The sequence below is a fragment of the Mobula hypostoma genome, chromosome 30 (genome assembly GCF_963921235.1).
Source record: "Mobula hypostoma chromosome 30, sMobHyp1.1, whole genome shotgun sequence".
NCBI classification, from domain to species: domain Eukaryota; kingdom Metazoa; phylum Chordata; class Chondrichthyes; order Myliobatiformes; family Myliobatidae; genus Mobula; species Mobula hypostoma.
Window position 1 is genome coordinate 19775233 of NC_086126.1, and position 16329 is coordinate 19791561.

At 46.9% G+C, this 16329-nt stretch overlaps 1 protein-coding gene across 2 annotated transcripts in view; it reads left to right on the forward strand.

Moving 5' to 3' along the window:
• The first annotated feature begins 8571 nt into the window (after positions 1-8571).
• The window catches only part of LOC134339794 (pyruvate carboxylase, mitochondrial-like), a 978567-nt gene continuing 970809 nt past the window's right edge, over positions 8572-16329 (forward strand). The window contains exon 1 of one of the 2 annotated variants that reach the window (XM_063036574.1): positions 8572-8626. The gene's annotated coding sequence lies outside the window, so the exon portion shown is untranslated. The remainder of the gene's footprint in view (positions 8627-16329) is intronic. The other variant, XM_063036571.1, reaches the window with a different exon arrangement.

Here is a 16329-nt window from a genome sequence, read left to right on the forward strand (position 1 = left end):
CAATCGGCTTACAGTGTCAGTGATCAGTTTGATTCCTGCCGCTGCCTCCGAGAAGTTTGCACGTTCTCCTTGTGGCCTCATTGGGCTTCCTCCAGGTGCTCTGGTTTCCATCCACATTCCCAAGACGTACAGGTTAGTAGGGTAGTTGGGGTCACTAGGGTGTAGTTGGGTGGTTAGTGGGCATGCTGTGTTGGCACAGGAAGTGGTGTGGCAACACTTGTGCGCTGTCCCCAGCACAATCGTCAGAATGTACTGGTCTTTGCTGAAAAACAAGGCATTTTCAGTAAAGGTGTTGATGATTCTATGTACAGTACTGTGCAAAAGTCTTTGTCAGATATCCTCTAAATAGCTAGGGTGCCTAGCGATTTCATGACAAATGTGAGTGATGATAAACCTGATTCTGATCTGGGTCTCTATTGTGGACTGAGAGTGGGAAGGGGGCAGGGAGAGGGGAATCATGGTTGGGAAAAGGGGAAGGGTGAGGGGAGGGAGCGGGAAGCACCAGAGAGACATTCTGTAATGATCAATAAACCAATTGTTTGGAATCAAATGACCTTGCCTGGTGTCTCAGGTCACCTGTGTCATCCCCTGCAAAAGTCATAGGCTAGGCACCTTCTCTGCCACCTGTGCCACACCCTTCCTGTGGCACTCCACCCTCACCATTCCTAACATCCCATGCTCTCCTCAGATTTACAAACTCAATCTCTGTTCCACAGTGACAAGTACAGTACTGTGCAAAAGTCTTCGGCACCCTCGCTATATATACACATGTCCACGGCATTTGTACAGAACTGTATATATACATGTGTCCATGACGCTTGTACAGAACTGTATACAAGTGTCCCCCACTTTTTGAACGTTCGCTTTACGAAACCTCACTGTTACGAAAGACCTACATTAGTACCCTGTTTTCGCTTTCAGAAGGTGTTTTCACTGTTACGAAAAAAAATCAGCGCGCGATAAAAGGCAGCGCGCGCCCCGAGCAGCCGCTCTGCCCCGGATCTGGAACTGCATTCTCCCCGGCATTGCTTTAACACGTGCCTGTGAGCAGCCGTTTGCAAGATGAGTTCTGAGGTATTGGAAAAGCCTGAAAGAGCTCGTAAGGGTGTTACACTTAGCGTAAAACTAGACATAATTAAGCATTTTGATCGTGGTGAACAAAGTAAGGACAAGGTGAGTTTGGCTTGTGGAAGCTGATGAACGTGATGTTGAAGAGGTTTTGGCATCCCATAACCAAGAACTGATAGATGAAGAGCTGATGCAATTGGAAGAGGAAAGGATAACAATCAAAACCAAATGCAGTAGCGAAATGAATGTGAAGCAACTACGTGAGATTTTCGCTGCAATGATAAAGTACGACTTTAATTTTGAAAGGGTACGTAGGTTTAGGGGATATTTGCAGGATGGTTTGAGTGCTTACAAAGAACTGTATGATAGAAACATGCGCGAGGCTCAGCAGTCAAGCAAGCCTTCCACATTAGCCACAGCAGACGATGAACCTCGACCTTCGACATCGAGGCAGGCAGTCATAGGAGAAGATGAGCTGCCTGCTCTAATGGAAATAGACGACGAGATGACACCCCAGTGTCCCACCACCCCAACGCCTGGACCATGGGTGGATACCGATTCGCGGAGAATGCAGCAGTAGCCGGGAGGCACACAGCACATCTTTAAGAAAAAAGCCAAAATAAACAAGCTAATTAATTAGGTGCTGCCTGACACGTAAATGTCGGCCCAGATCAGAGGCGATGCAATCGGCAATCGGCACTGATCTGGGCCGACAATTACATGTCAGGCGGCACCTAATTAATTAGCTTGTTTGTTTCAGCTTTTTTCTTAAAGATGTGCTGTGTGCCTTTCGGCTACCACTGGACCTCTGCATGCTTCATGGCAATGTATCGGTCAGCGGCCTGGAGGGTGGGAACCACTGCACCACCCCAGCCTGCGACGACTCAGTCTAACACATCATCATCAGTGTGCTCTGCGCTGTTTTCCCAATTCCAGTAAGTGATGCTACACTATACATACATTATTTCTACTTTATATAGGCTGTGTATTTTGACGTGTTATTTGGTATGATTTGGCAGCTTCACAGCTTAAAGGTTATTGGAGAGAGTGTTTTTGCCAACAGTGCTTGCGTGAGATTTTCTGCCGAGAGCGCTTGCGTGACATTTTCGCTATGGAGAAGAGTGCCAGCAATGATTGTGGAAAAGTATTTCTACTTTATATAGGTTGTGTATTTATCATATTATTCCTGCTTTTACTATATGTTACTGTTATTTTAAGTTTTATGTGTTATTTGGCATGATTTGGTAGGTTATTTTTGGGTCTGCGAATGCTCACAAAATTTTCCCATATAAATAAATGGTAATTGCTTCTTCGCTTTACGACATTTCGGCTTATGAACCGTTTCATAGGAACACTCATTTACTTTGAAACATTTTAGGACTTCGATGTTTTAATACTGTCAATGTTTCAAGTTACAACACTGTTACAAATTGTAACAATAAATACAGAATGGAAGTTGGTAGCTCATTGTTAATAATCCACTGACCCACAGAATGCCGACGCCATCTAGTCAAAGCATTTTATTTTTGCTATTATACTTGTCAGTTGTTTTGACTACCTGGCATTGTTTACATGCGTTACGAGTTGTGGTTTGTGTTTACTTCATGTGCATATTTAAAAAAAAATTAAAGTGCCCCACATTTTTCAGACCACATAAAAATTTTCTGCTCAGAGCAAAGGGTGGTCCTCATTGCTGTAAAAAGAAATTAAAGGGAACTTTGGTTGAGAACTCTAAAGTTTCTCATAAACGTCACCAAACGCTAAACAGGAAATTCTGCAGATGTTGGAAATATTCATCAACACGCACAAAATGCTAGAGGATGTCAGGAAGTCAAGCAGTATCTATCGAGGGGAATAAACAGTCATTGTTTCGTCCCCAGACCTATCACTAAGACTGAAGAGAATGGGCCAGAATGACAAGATGGTGTGGCGCAGAGGAGGAGAGGAGAAGGAGTACAAGGTGGCATGAAATTGTCTGTCCTGGTCAAACCATGCTGACGCCAGAGCCAGGAAAGCTCACGGACAAACCCTTGGCATGTACCCTTTGACCGTCACCAATAAAGTATTCTGTCTGGATGTATTACAGCAACTGCTCTCTCTGTGACTGTAAGAAGCTGCAAATCATATCAACCAGCTTCCCCACCTTGTCTATACTATCCCTACCTCAGTGAAACAGAAACAGAATATAAAACCAGTTTCCCCACCTTGTCTTTTAACATCGTAAATCAATGAGTTGTTTGTTATGTCTCCCTGATCGCTGGGAAAACAGAGACACCTCTTTATCCCTTATTAGGGAGAGAGAGAGAGAGAGAGAGAGAGAGAGAGCTTGTGGTATGTCGTATACTGGGTGAAACGCCAGGTCTTTGGGGTAACTGCAAGTCTGTGTCTTTGGTATTGCTTTGCTCACACTTGAGTGCTCGGTGGCGGGTACTGATGCTTTTTTTTTGCCGGTTGGGATCGTTGCTTGCTGCCGCTTATGTGCGGGTGGGAGTGGAGCTGGGGTTCTAACATTTAACTGTCATTCATCCTTCGGAGCACTCCTCTGTTTTTGTGGATGGTTGCGAAGAAAAGGCATTTCAGGATGTATATTGTATACAGAATGAAGTTTATTACCACTGACAGATTTCATAAAATCTGTTGTTAAGCAGCAGTAGATTGCAATAGTAATGACAAAACTTTAGATTGCAGTAAAAAGTCTATATACATTTCCAAAAAGAGAAAAAAGAACAAGTAATGAAGTGGTGTTCATGGGTTCGATGTCCATTCTGAAATCAGATGGCAGAGCGGAAGAAGCTGTTCCTGAATCGTTAGGCTTCTGTACGTCCTTCCTGGTGGTAGCACTCAGAAGACGGCATGGGAGAGTAGCAATGAAAATAGCCAGTGTAACCAATGATCCGATCAACCCCGAATATTCCCTGTTCTACCTTCTCCCGTCAGGCAGAAGATACAAAACCCTGAAAGCATGTACCACCAGGCTCAAGGACAGCTTCTACCCTGCTGTTATAAGACTATTGAACGGACCCTACTACAGTGCATCTACTCCCAGAGGAGTTTGCCAAGATTCGGCATGACATCTTAAATTTTGACAAACTTCTATAGGTGTACGGTGGAGAGTACATCGACTGGCTGCATCACAGCCTGGAATGGGAACACCAATGCCTCTGAGCGGAAAATCCTGCAAAAAGTAGTGGATAGGGACCAGTTCATCACGGGTGAAGCCCTCCCCACCATTGAGCACATCTACACGCAACACTGTCACAGGAAAGCAGCCTCCATCATCAGGGACCCCCACCACCCAGGACATGCTCGCTTCTCACTGTTCCCATCGGGAAGGAGGTACAGGAGCCTCAGGTCTCACACCACCAGGTTCAGGAACAGTTATTACCCCTCAACCATCAGGCTCCTGAACCAGTGAGGATAACCTCAACTCTGAACTGATTCCATCGGGAAGGAGGTACAGGAGCCTCAGGACCCACACCACCAGGTTCAGGAACAGTTATTATCCCTCAACCATCAGGCTCCTGAACCAGTGAGGATAACCTCAGCTCTGAACTGATTCCATCGGGAAGGAGGTACAGGAGCCTCAGGACTCACACCACCAGGTTCAGGAACAGTTATTACCCCTCAACCATCAGGCTCCTAAACCAGTGAGGATAACCTCAACTCTGAACTGATTCCATCGGGAAGGAGGTACAGGACCCTCAGATCCCACACCACCAGGTTCAGGAACAGTTATTACCCTCAACCATCAGGCTCCTGAACCAGTGAGGATAACCTCAACTCTGAACTGATTCCATCGGGAAGGAGGTACAGGAGCCTCAGGTCTCACACCACCAGGTTCAGGAACAATTATTACCCCTCAACCATCAGGCTCCTGAACCAGTGAGGATAACCTCAACTCTGAACTGATTCCATCGGGAAGGAGGTACAGGAGCCTCACGTCCCACACCACCAGGTTCAGGAACAGTTATTACCCTCAACCATCAGGCTCCTGAACCAGAGGGGATAACCTCAACTCTGAACTGATTCCATCGGGAAGGAGGTACAGGAGCCTCAGGTCCCACACCACCAGGTTCAGGAACAGTTATTACCCCTCAACCATCAGGCTCCTGAACCAGTGAGGATAACCTCAACTCTGAACTGATTCCATCGGGAAGGAGGTACAGGAGCCTCAGGACTCACACCACCAGGTTCAGGAACAGTTATTACCCCTCAACCATCAGGCTCCTGAACCAGTGAGGATAACCTCAACTCTGAACTGATTCCATCGGGAAGGAGGTACAGGAGCCTCAGGACTCACACCACCAGGTTCAGGAACAGTTATTACCCCTCAACCATCAGGCTCCTGAACCAGTGAGGATAACCTCAGCTCTGAACTGATTCCATCGGGAAGGAGGTACAGGAGCCTCAGGACTCACACCACCAGGTTCAGGAACAGTTATTACCCTCAACCATCAGGCTCCTGAACCAGTGAGGATAACCTCAACTCTGAACTGATTCCATCGGGAAGGAGGTACAGGAGCCTCAGGTCCCACACCACCAGGTTCAGGAACAGTTATTACCCTCAACCATCAGGTTCCTGAACCAGAGGGGATAATTTCACTGAATTTCACTTGCCTCATCATTGAACTGTTCCCGTAACCTATGGACTCACTTTCAAGGACTTTTCATCTCATATTTTTGATATTTATTGCTTATTTAATACAATTATTTCTTGCTTTTTCATTTGCACAGTCTGTTATCTTTTTTACACTGGTTGAACGCTAAACTTAGTGTGGTCTCTCATTGAGTCTATGATCGTTATTATTCTGGAGGTTCACTGAGTATACCCACAGGAAAATGAATCTCAGGCTTGTATATGGTGACAGACTTTGATAATTAACTTACTTTGAGCTCTGACATGAAGGTGGACTCTTGACCTCACAATCGGTCTCATCGTGACCTTCCAAGTTATTGTTTCTTTGCTCTGACACTTTCCCTGCGTTCTGCCATTGTTTTACTCTGGACGATGTTGATGTTCTGTACAACGACTTGATTTCCATGGACAGTATGCAAGACAAACCTTTGACTGAATCTCAGCACGTGTAACACCAAGAAACCCATTCACCATTTTAGAGTAGATAGCTGTCATGTTCAACTGCCCACAAGACAGAGGAGCAGAATAAGGCCATTCAGCCCATTGAGTCTGCTCCGCCATCCGCCATGATTGATATATTTTCCCTCTCAATCCCGTTCTCCTGCCTACTCCTCGTAACCTTCAATGCTCTAACTTATCAAGAAGCTATCAGTCTCCTATTTAAATACACCCAACTTGGTCTCCACAGCCGTCTGTGGCAATGAATTCCACAGATTCACCACACTCAGGCCAAAGAAATTCCTCCTCATCGCAGTTCCAATTGGACGTCCCTCTAGTCTGAGGCCGTGCCCTCTGGATCTACACACTGGCAAATGAGACTAGCAAGTTGGTTGCTCAGGTCAGAATGAAACAGTTTGCTGCTGAAAATCATACGAGCCAGATTAGAGAACAGCTGGAGCTCGGGTCATTGTGTGTGAGACGAGAATCAGTACGCTGCAGTGGATGGGTCTGGGCTTTACACTGTGGAATGCAAACCTATTTGCTTAGAGACCTGACGTTCAGCACTGGGTCCCTGACTGTAGAGGCAAGGGGTCAGCAGGTGTGGTCAGAGTCAAGGCTGATTTATACTTGTGCGTCAAATGTACGCCGTAGGTACCGTGTACCCTACGCCGTAGGGTGACGTGCATCTCCCCAAAAATGTAACTCACGCATTGCGGCGACGCAGACAGCAACAACTGTGATTGGTTCGCTTGGTAGCATCGCATTTCCGGTTGCTTTTCTCCGCCATGTCTGTACACTGACGCGAAATAAATGGTTGGAGACGATGAACCAAATCGTCAAATCTACTTGCTGACATCCGAAAATATTTGAAATGCATTTCCTCGTCCATGTCTCTCACGAAGAAACTCAACACAGTGGCATAGAAACCCCACCGCCAACTAGCGTTTTGGCGGTGAATTACAGAGCGACACAGACACAACTACGCATGCTCGCTACAGTATAGGGCTATGCATAAGTATAAATCAGGCCTACGGCGTAGGCTACGGAATAGCCCGTACGCACAGTTATAAATCAGCCTTCAGATCTGTCCTCAGGGAGGGCTATCAGTGATCTGGGAGAGGGATTAGTGTTTAGGGAGTGACGGAAACAGGGATTAGTGTTTGGGGAGTGATGAGTAAGTAAGGGGGTAATTGGTGTTTGATGAAGTATCTGGGCAAGTGTAATTGGAGTTTGAGGAAGTATCTGGGCAGGAGTAATTGGTGTTTTGAGGAAGTTTCTGAGGGGGTAATTGGTGTTTGAGGAAGTATCTGGGGGCGTAATTGGTGTTTGAGGAGGTATCTGGGGAGGGATAATTGGTGTTTGAGGATGTTTCTGGGGGGTAATTGGTGTTTGAGGAAGTTTCTGGGGAGGTGGTAATTGGTGTTTGAGGATGTTTCTGGGGGGTAATTGGTGTTTGAGGAAGTTTCTGGGGGGGGTAGTTGGTGTTTGAGAATATTTCTGGGGGTAATTGCTGTTTGAGGAAGTTTCTGGGGAGGGGTAATTGGAGTTTGAGGAAGTTTCTGGGGAGGGGTAATTGGTGTTTTGAGGAAGTTTCTGAGGGGGTAATTGGTGTTTGAGGAAGTATCTGGGGGCGTAATTGGTGTTTGAGGAGGTATCTGGGGGGTAATTGGTGTTTGAGGAAGTTTCTGGGGAGGGAGTAATTGGTGTTTGAGGATGTTTCTGGGGGGTAATTGGTGTTTGAGGAAGTTTCTGGGGAGGGGGTAGTTGGTGTTTGAGAATGTTTCTGAGGGTAATTGCTGTTTGAGGATGTTTCTGGGGAGGGATAATTGGTGTTTGAGGATGTTTCTGGGGAGGGGGTAATTGGTGTTTGAGGATGTTTCTGGGGAGGGATAATTAGTTTTTTGAGGATGTACCTGGGGAGGGATAATTGGTGTTTGAGGATGTTTCGGGGGGGGGTAATTGGTGTTTGAGGATGTACCTGGGGAGGGGTAATTGGTGTTTGAGGATGTTTCTGGGGGGGTAATTGGTGTTTGAGGATGTACCTGGGGAGGGGTAATTGGTGTTTGAGGATGTTTCTGGGGGGGTAATTGGTGTTTGAGGATGTTTCTGGGGGGGGTAATTAGTTTTTTGAGGATGTATCTGGGGGCGGGGTCTCTGCTGAGCTTTGGAGGGCCAGGAGGGGACGTCGGCTCGTTGAATGACGTTACGTGAGTGTCAGGAGGCGTGGCCAGTAAGATGAGGGCTCGCAGGGGGCGGGGTTGCTGAGGTGCGGGAGATTCGGGGGCGCGACCTCTTGAATTTTCTTATTGAATACTGTCACGTGACATTTTAACTCGCCTTTTAGTTGATTGGCCGCCGCTTGAGCCAATCGCACAGCTCGATGCGGACACACGTCCAATGGGATTGCGGAGTGGGCGTGGCGCGCACACGCGGAGCAGGTCGGTGGTAGAGGCGGCGGCGGCGGCGGCAGCGGAGGAGGAGGTAAGGTGGAGGGGCTTGGGTCCCCCCTTCCCTGGCCCCGGCTCCAGCATCGGGCTGAGCGGCCACTCGGTTCTTCCCTGACGGGTGCCGGGCGATCGGAGTTAGCAGCTGTGGGTCTGGTCCTGGGCTCGGAGTCCAGATGCCCTCAGCCACAGGGTCGGGGGGTTGGTCCAGGATCGGCTCCGGATTGTGCAGATTCCTCTCCAGGTTCTGCGCTGGCGGCTCCGGGTCCCGACCCAGCCTGGTGCTGATGCAAAGTTGCGTTCATTCTGGTGCACTCATGCTGACACGTTGTATCTGTGTCTGATCTTCGGCTCTGGCGTTGCCTGCTGTGGTGTGAACGTTGCTGTACTCTGGGTACTGAGGATCCTTATGTAATGTCCAGTCAACTTTGGCGGAATCCCAGGTCTAATCTGGTTGTCATTATATGGCCCCCGGGCAAGATTAACTCGATTAAAGATCGGGTATATACCGAAGACAGGCTCAGTCTGGAATCAGCGAACCATTCGGGGCAGATGTTGTGCAAAACTTCACAGTGTCACCTGAGTGAGCTTCTCATATCTGATATTAAAGGTTGTTAACTTGCTCTTATTGCACTGTGAGTAACCAAAGCCCTTGCTGTTTCCAGCAGCACCCTTGCCTGTTGCCTGATACAGAGTGCACTGTTCGCAGACCAATTTAATCCTGAGTTTCTCGACAGTCTCTATATCATCACCAGGAGCTTGCAGTACTCATAGTCATACTTCATTGATCCCGGGGGAAATTGGTTTTCGTTACAGTTGCACCATAAATAATAAATAGAAATAGAACCATAAATAATTAAATAGTAATATGTAAATTATGCCAGTAAATTGTGAAATAAGTCCAGGACCAGCCTATTGGCTCAGGATGTCTGACTCTCCAAGGGAGGAGTTGTAAAGTTTGATGGCCACAGGCAGGAATGACTTCCTATGACGCTCTGTGTTGCATCTCGGTGGAATGAGTCTCTGGCTGAATGTACTCATGTGCCCACCCAGTACATTATGTAGTGGATGGGAGACGTTGACCAAGATGGCATGCAACTTAGACAGCATCCTCTTTTTAGACACCACCGTCAGAGAGTCCGGTTCCATCTCCACAACATCACTGGCCTTACGAATGAGTTTGTTGATTCTGTTGGTGTCTGCTACCCTCAGCCTGCTGCCCCAGCACACAACAGCAAACATGATAGCACTGGCCACCACAGACTCGTAGAACATCCTCAGCATCGTCCGGCAGATGTTAAAGGACCTCAGTCTCCTCAGGAAATAGAGACAGCTCTGACCCTTCTTGTAGACAGCCTCAGTGTTCTTTGACCAGTCCAGTTTATTGTCAATTCGTATCCCCAGGTATTTGTAATCCTCCACCATGTCCACACTGACCCCCTGAATGGAAACAGGGGTCACTGGTACCTTAGCTCTCCTCAGGTCTACCACCAGCTCCTTAGTCTTTTTCACATTAAGCTGCAGGTAATTCTGCTCACACCATGTGACAAAGTTTCCTACCGTAGCCCTGTACTCAGCCTCATCTCCCTTGCTGATGGCAGAGTCATCCGAAAACTTCTGAATAGATGACAAGACTCTGTGTAGTAGTTGAAGTCCGAGGTGTAAATGGTGAAGAGAAAGGGAGACAAGACAGTCCCCTATGGAGCCCCAGTACTGTTGATCACTCTGTCGGACACACAGTGTTGCAAGCACACGTACTGTGGTGTTTGTTTTTGCTGCGGCCATAGTTCATGGTGGAAGTCGGCAGGTCGGGTGGCATCTGCAGAGAGACAAAGAAATAGACTTGTACCATTTAAGAGGTGTGAATGCTCCGGACTCAAAGCATTCACTCCCCTGTAGATGTGCTTGGCCCGCTCAGTACCTGTAGCAGTTTCAGATTCCTAGGATTTGTAGTTTTGTGTTTCCTCCTGGAACTCCATAGGATATAGGAGCAGGATCAGGCCATTTGGCCCATCGAGTCTGCTCCACCATTCCATCATGGCTGATTTATTATTCCTCTCGACCCCATTCTCCTGCCTTCTCCCCGTAACCCTTGACCCTCCCTTACTAATCAAGAAACTGTCAACCTCTGCTGTACCCATTGACCTGGCCTCCACAACTGTCTGTGGCAACGAATTCCACAGATTCACCACCCAGCTCAGGAAGTATTCAGGAAAGCAGCATCAGTCATCGGGGACCCCCACCATCCATGTTCTCTTCTCACTGCCGCCATCAGGAAGGAGGAACAGGAGCCTCAGGACTCACACCACCAGGTTCAGGAACAGTTATTACCCCTCAACCATCAGGCTCTTGAACCAGAGGGGTTCACTTCACTCATCCTATCACTAAAATGTTCCAACAACCTATGGACTCACTTTCAGGGATTCTTATTCTCATAGAACATAGAATAGTACAGCACAGTACAGGCCCTTCGGCCCACATCGTTGTGCTGACCCTCAAACCCTGCCTCCTATATAACCCTCCACCTTAAATTCCTCCTTATACCTGTCTAGTAGTCTCTTAAATTTCACTAGTGTATCTGCCTCCACCACTGACTCAGGCAGTGCATTCCACGCACCAACCACTCTCTGAGTAAAAATCCTTCCTCTAATATCCCCCTTGAACTTCCCACCCCTTACCTTAAAGCCATGTCCTCGTGTATTGAGCAGTGGTGCCCTGGGGAAGAGGCGCTGGCTATCCACTCTATCTATTCCTCTTAATAACTTGTATACCTCTATGTTCTCGATATTTATTGCTTATTAATTTATTATTATTATTTTGTTTTCTAGTTGCATATTTTGTTGTCTTTTTCACTCTGGTTGTCTGTCCTGCTGGTAAGATGTGGTCTTTCATTGTTTCTATCATGGTTATTTTATTTATTGAGTATGCCCGCAGGAAAATGAATCTCAGGGTTGTATGTTGTGACATAAATGTACTTTGATAATAAATTTACTTCGAACTTTTGTTTTGAACATCCTTGAATCCTGAGGATGTGCCCTCTGGTCCTAGACTCTGCCACTGTAGGAAACATCCTCTCCACATCCACTCTATCTGTGTCCTCTGGTCCTAGACTCCCCCACTATAGGAAACATCCTCTCCACATCCACTCTATCTGTGTCCTCTGGTCCTAGACTCCCCCACTGTAGGAAACATCCTCTCCACATCCACTCTATCTGTGTCCTCTGGTCCTAGACTCCCCCACTATAGGAAACATCCTCTCCACATCCACTCTATCTGTGTCCTCTGGTCCTAGACTCCCCCACTATAGGAAACATCCTCTCCACATCCACTCTATCTGTGTCCTCTGGTCCTAGACTCCCCCACTATAGGAAACATCCTCTCCACATCCACTCTATCTGTGTCCTCTGGTCCTAGACTCCCCCACTACAGGAAACATCCTCTCCACATCCACTCTATCTGTGCCCTCTGGCCCTAGACTCCCCCACTACAGGAAACATCCTCTCCACATCCACTCTATCTGTGTCCTCTGGTCCTAGACTACCCCACTATAGGAAACATGCTCTCCACATCCACTCTATCTGTGTCCTCTGGTCCTAGACTCCCCCACTATAGGAAACATCCTCTCCACATCCACTCTCTCTGTGTCCTCTGCTCCTAGACTCCCCCACTATAGGAAACATCCTCTCCACATCCAGTCTGTCTGTGTCCTCTGGTCCTAGACTCCCCCACTACAGGAAACATCCTCTCCACATCCACTCTATCTGTGTCCTCTGGTCCTAGACTCCCCCACTATAGGAAACATGCTCGCCACATCCACTCTATCTGTGTCCTCTGGTCCTAGACTCCCCTACTATAGGAAACATCCTCTCCACATCCATTCTTTGTTGGGCTTTCAATATTCAGTAGATTTCATTGAGATCCCTCTCATTTTTATAAACTTTGGGAAATACAGGCCAGAGCTTCTCATCTGTTAACCCTTTCATTCCCAGGATCATTCTCATAAACCTCTTCTGGAACCTCTCCAGTGCCAGTACACCCTTTCTCAGATTAGAGGCTCAAAAATGCCCCTCGTTTTGAAGCCGGTGTCTTTAAATGGCGCAAGAGAGAAGGAATTGCTGGGTTGTGAAGCAAGATCAGGCGGATTCCATTGACAGGGTTGCTGGTCTCAGTACACGATCACAACGTTAATCTGTGCTCTGCAAATTGGTAATCGGTGTGAAAAAAAATATAGTATTCTTCCTTGATGCTATCTTCTTTCTTGCTTGCTTCTATTAATAGTGTTTTTTTTTAGTAATTTGAGCTGCAGAAATTGGCCTAGGAGGACCAATGTATTGATCGGGAAAGAAGAGTTGGAATCTGAGAGTGAAGTGGTGAGGGGTATAAAAACATTATGAGATGGTTTAAAAGAAAGGCATAGTGTGTGGATGAGTGGGTCCATCACAGGCCCGATGAAGGGTCTTGGCCTGAAACGTTGACTGTTTATTCCTCACCATGGATGCTGCCTGACCTGCTGAGTTCCTCCAGCATTTTGTGTGTGTTGCTCTGGATTTTCAGCATCTGCAGAATCTCCTGCGCTTATAAGGACTTAGGCAACAACTACTTCATGAAGAAAGTTCAAAGGACATTTATTTTCAAAGTACGTACACTTTATACAACCTTGAAATTCGTCTCCTTACAAGCAGCCACAAAACAAAGAAACCCTGTAGAACCCAATAAAAAAAATGAGAAGACCGTCAAACACCCCATGTGCAGAAAAGAACAAAGCACGCAAACAATAAAAGTAAGCAAATCACATTCAGAACTGCAGTTCACGAAAGTGAGTCCACAGCCACAAAGCCAGTCAGAGCCGATCCAGGAGCCCGTTAGTCGCTGGCCACAGCCTCCGTTCAGTGCAGAAACGGGTAAACCTCGTTGGGCCGAGAGGCCCTGACACCCTGACCCTTTCACTCTGGCCTGCTTCAATATCTTCTCGGCACTGGGACCGGTCGCCTCGTTCCAGCCTATCCAATCTGGCCTGGTGGTTAAATCGGCCACACAATGTGTTGTTTCACACCCTTGGGCCCAGGTCCCACCGCCTCGCCTCGGTAATCGGCTCCAAAGAAGATAAATCTGCCAGAAATACCAATGTAACCCAGTCTCTGTGCACATCTGTACCCAATCAGCTCACTGCTCTACTCTCTGCCCACACTCCTGACTCTGGCTGGGCATTGCTGAAACTTCGCCAGTGTTGTTGGCAGAATCTCAGATGGCAGTGGGCAACACTGGTGAGGAGTCTTGCACTGAATGCCAGCAGAACTATGGAACTGATGGTGAAATTCAGGAAGGGGATTCAGACCCTGAGCCTCTTTCCGTTTAAGGGACAGGAGATTAAAAGTGCAGGATTCTGGAGTGAAAAGACAAACTGCTGGAGGTTCTCAGCAGCTCAGGCAGCCTCTGTAAAGCAAAGTGGGAGGCTGATGTTACCAGTCGAGAACCTCAATCAGGACTGAAAGAATAGAGATCCTGTCTGTTATGTTTTGTAACTTCAAAACGTTAAACGAATTCAGAGGAAGACACGGGAGTCTGAAATGCGAGTCTGACTTCATGTTTAATTAAAACGAGGAGCGCTGTATCACATAGTGACGTATCCAATTCATATTTTTTTTAACGTATAATCCGTAATGAATTATTTACATGAACAAGAATGCTCAATCTGTGTGTGTGTGTGATATACACACACACACACACACACACACACACACACACACACACACACACACACACACGCACACGCACATACACACCACTTTCAGTCCAGGTGAAGGTGGCTAAAAATCAGTTTATAGGAGGGAGGAGGGAGATTGAAAGTCTGCCTGAGTGGTACCACAACAACAGCCTCTCACTCACGGTCAGCAAGACCAAGGAGCTGATGATTGACTTCAGGAGGAGGAAATTGGAGGTCCATGAACTGGTCCTCATCAGGGGGTCGGAAGTGACGAGGGTCAGCAACTTTAAATTCTTTGGTGATGTTAAGTGCAATTACGGCTGTGCCCCTACTTCCTTAGGAGTTTGCGAAGATCCGGCATGACATCTGGGACTTTGACAAACTTCTTTAGATGTGTGGTGGAGGTATTGACTGGCTGCATCTCAGCCTGGGATGGAAACACCAATGTCCTTGAATGGTAAATCCCACAAAAAGTAGTGGGTAAAGCCCTCCCAAACATTCAGCACATCTATAAGAAACATCCATCATCAAGGACCCCCACAACCCAGGATATGCTGTATTCTCACTGCTGCCATCAGGAAGGAGGTACAGGAGCTTCAGGTCCCACACCACCAGGTTCAGGAACAGTTATTACCCCTCAACCATCAGGCTCCTGAACCAGTGAGGATAACCTCAACTCTGAACTGATTCCATTGGGAAGGAGGTACAGGAGCTTCAGGTTCCACACCACCAGGTTCAGGAACAGTTATTACCCCTCAACCATCAGGCTCCTGAACCAGTGAGGATAACCTCAACTCTGAACTGATTCCATCAGGAAGGAGGTACAGGAGCCTCAGGTCCCACACCACCAGGTTCAGGAACAGTTATTACCCTCAACCATCAGGCTCCTGAACCAGTGAGGATAACTTCACTCAACTTCACTTGTCTCATCATTGAACTGTTCCCACAACCTATGGACTCACTTTCAAGACTGTTCATCTCATGTTCTCAGTATTTATTGCTTATTTATTTATTACTATTATTTATTCATCACTATTATTTCTTTCTTCTTGTCTTGTGCACACCGGTTGATCGCCCAAGTTGGTGCGGATTTTCATTGATTCTATTATGGTTATTAGTCTATTAAGGATTTATTGAGTATGCGCCCAAGAAAATTGATCTCAGTTGTATATATACACACACATACATATAATAAATTTACTTTGAGCTTTCTCTGCATAAGATTCCATCTGCCATTTTTCAGCCCATTTTTCCAGCTGGTCCAGATCCCGCTGCAAGCTTTCATAGTTTTCCTCGCTGCCTGCCCCCTACAGCCCCAATCTGCGATCTTGCTGATCCATTTCACCACATTATCCAGATCACTGGTATAGATGACAAACAACAACAGACCCAGCACAGATCCCTGTGGCACTCGACTAGTCACAGGCTTCCAGTCAGAGAGGCAACCATCTACTACCCACTCTCTGGCTTTTCCCCAAAGACAATGTCTCATCCAATTTACCACCTCATCTTGGATGCCAAGTGACTGAACCTTATTGACCAGCCTCCCATGTGGGACCTTGTCAAATGTCTTGCTAAAGTCCATGTAGACAACATCCACTACCTAGCTTTCATCAACTTTCCTGGTAACTGCCTTGGACAGCTCTGTAAGTCTGGTTAGACACGACTTAACAGGCACAAAGCCATGTTCACTATCCCTAATCAGTCTCTGCCTATCCAAATATAGCAGATTCTGGTTAATTGGGCCCAATAAAGTGGCTGCCACAATTAGCCCAAGCTGTTGCGGTCTTTCATTGATTCGTTATGGTTATTATTCTATAGGTTAATTGAGTATGCTGGCAAGAATATGAATCTCGAGGTTGTTTATGGTGTACATTGATTAACTTTGGACTTTGAGTGGAGATAATCAGCCTAACATTCCATCATCTGTAACCCTTTATTGGTTCCCCTGCCACCTCCCAGTTCTTCCCTGCTCTGTCTGTGATCCACCTGGTGTAGAAATGGTGGCAAGGCAGGGGTTATTGGCGCCATGGTGA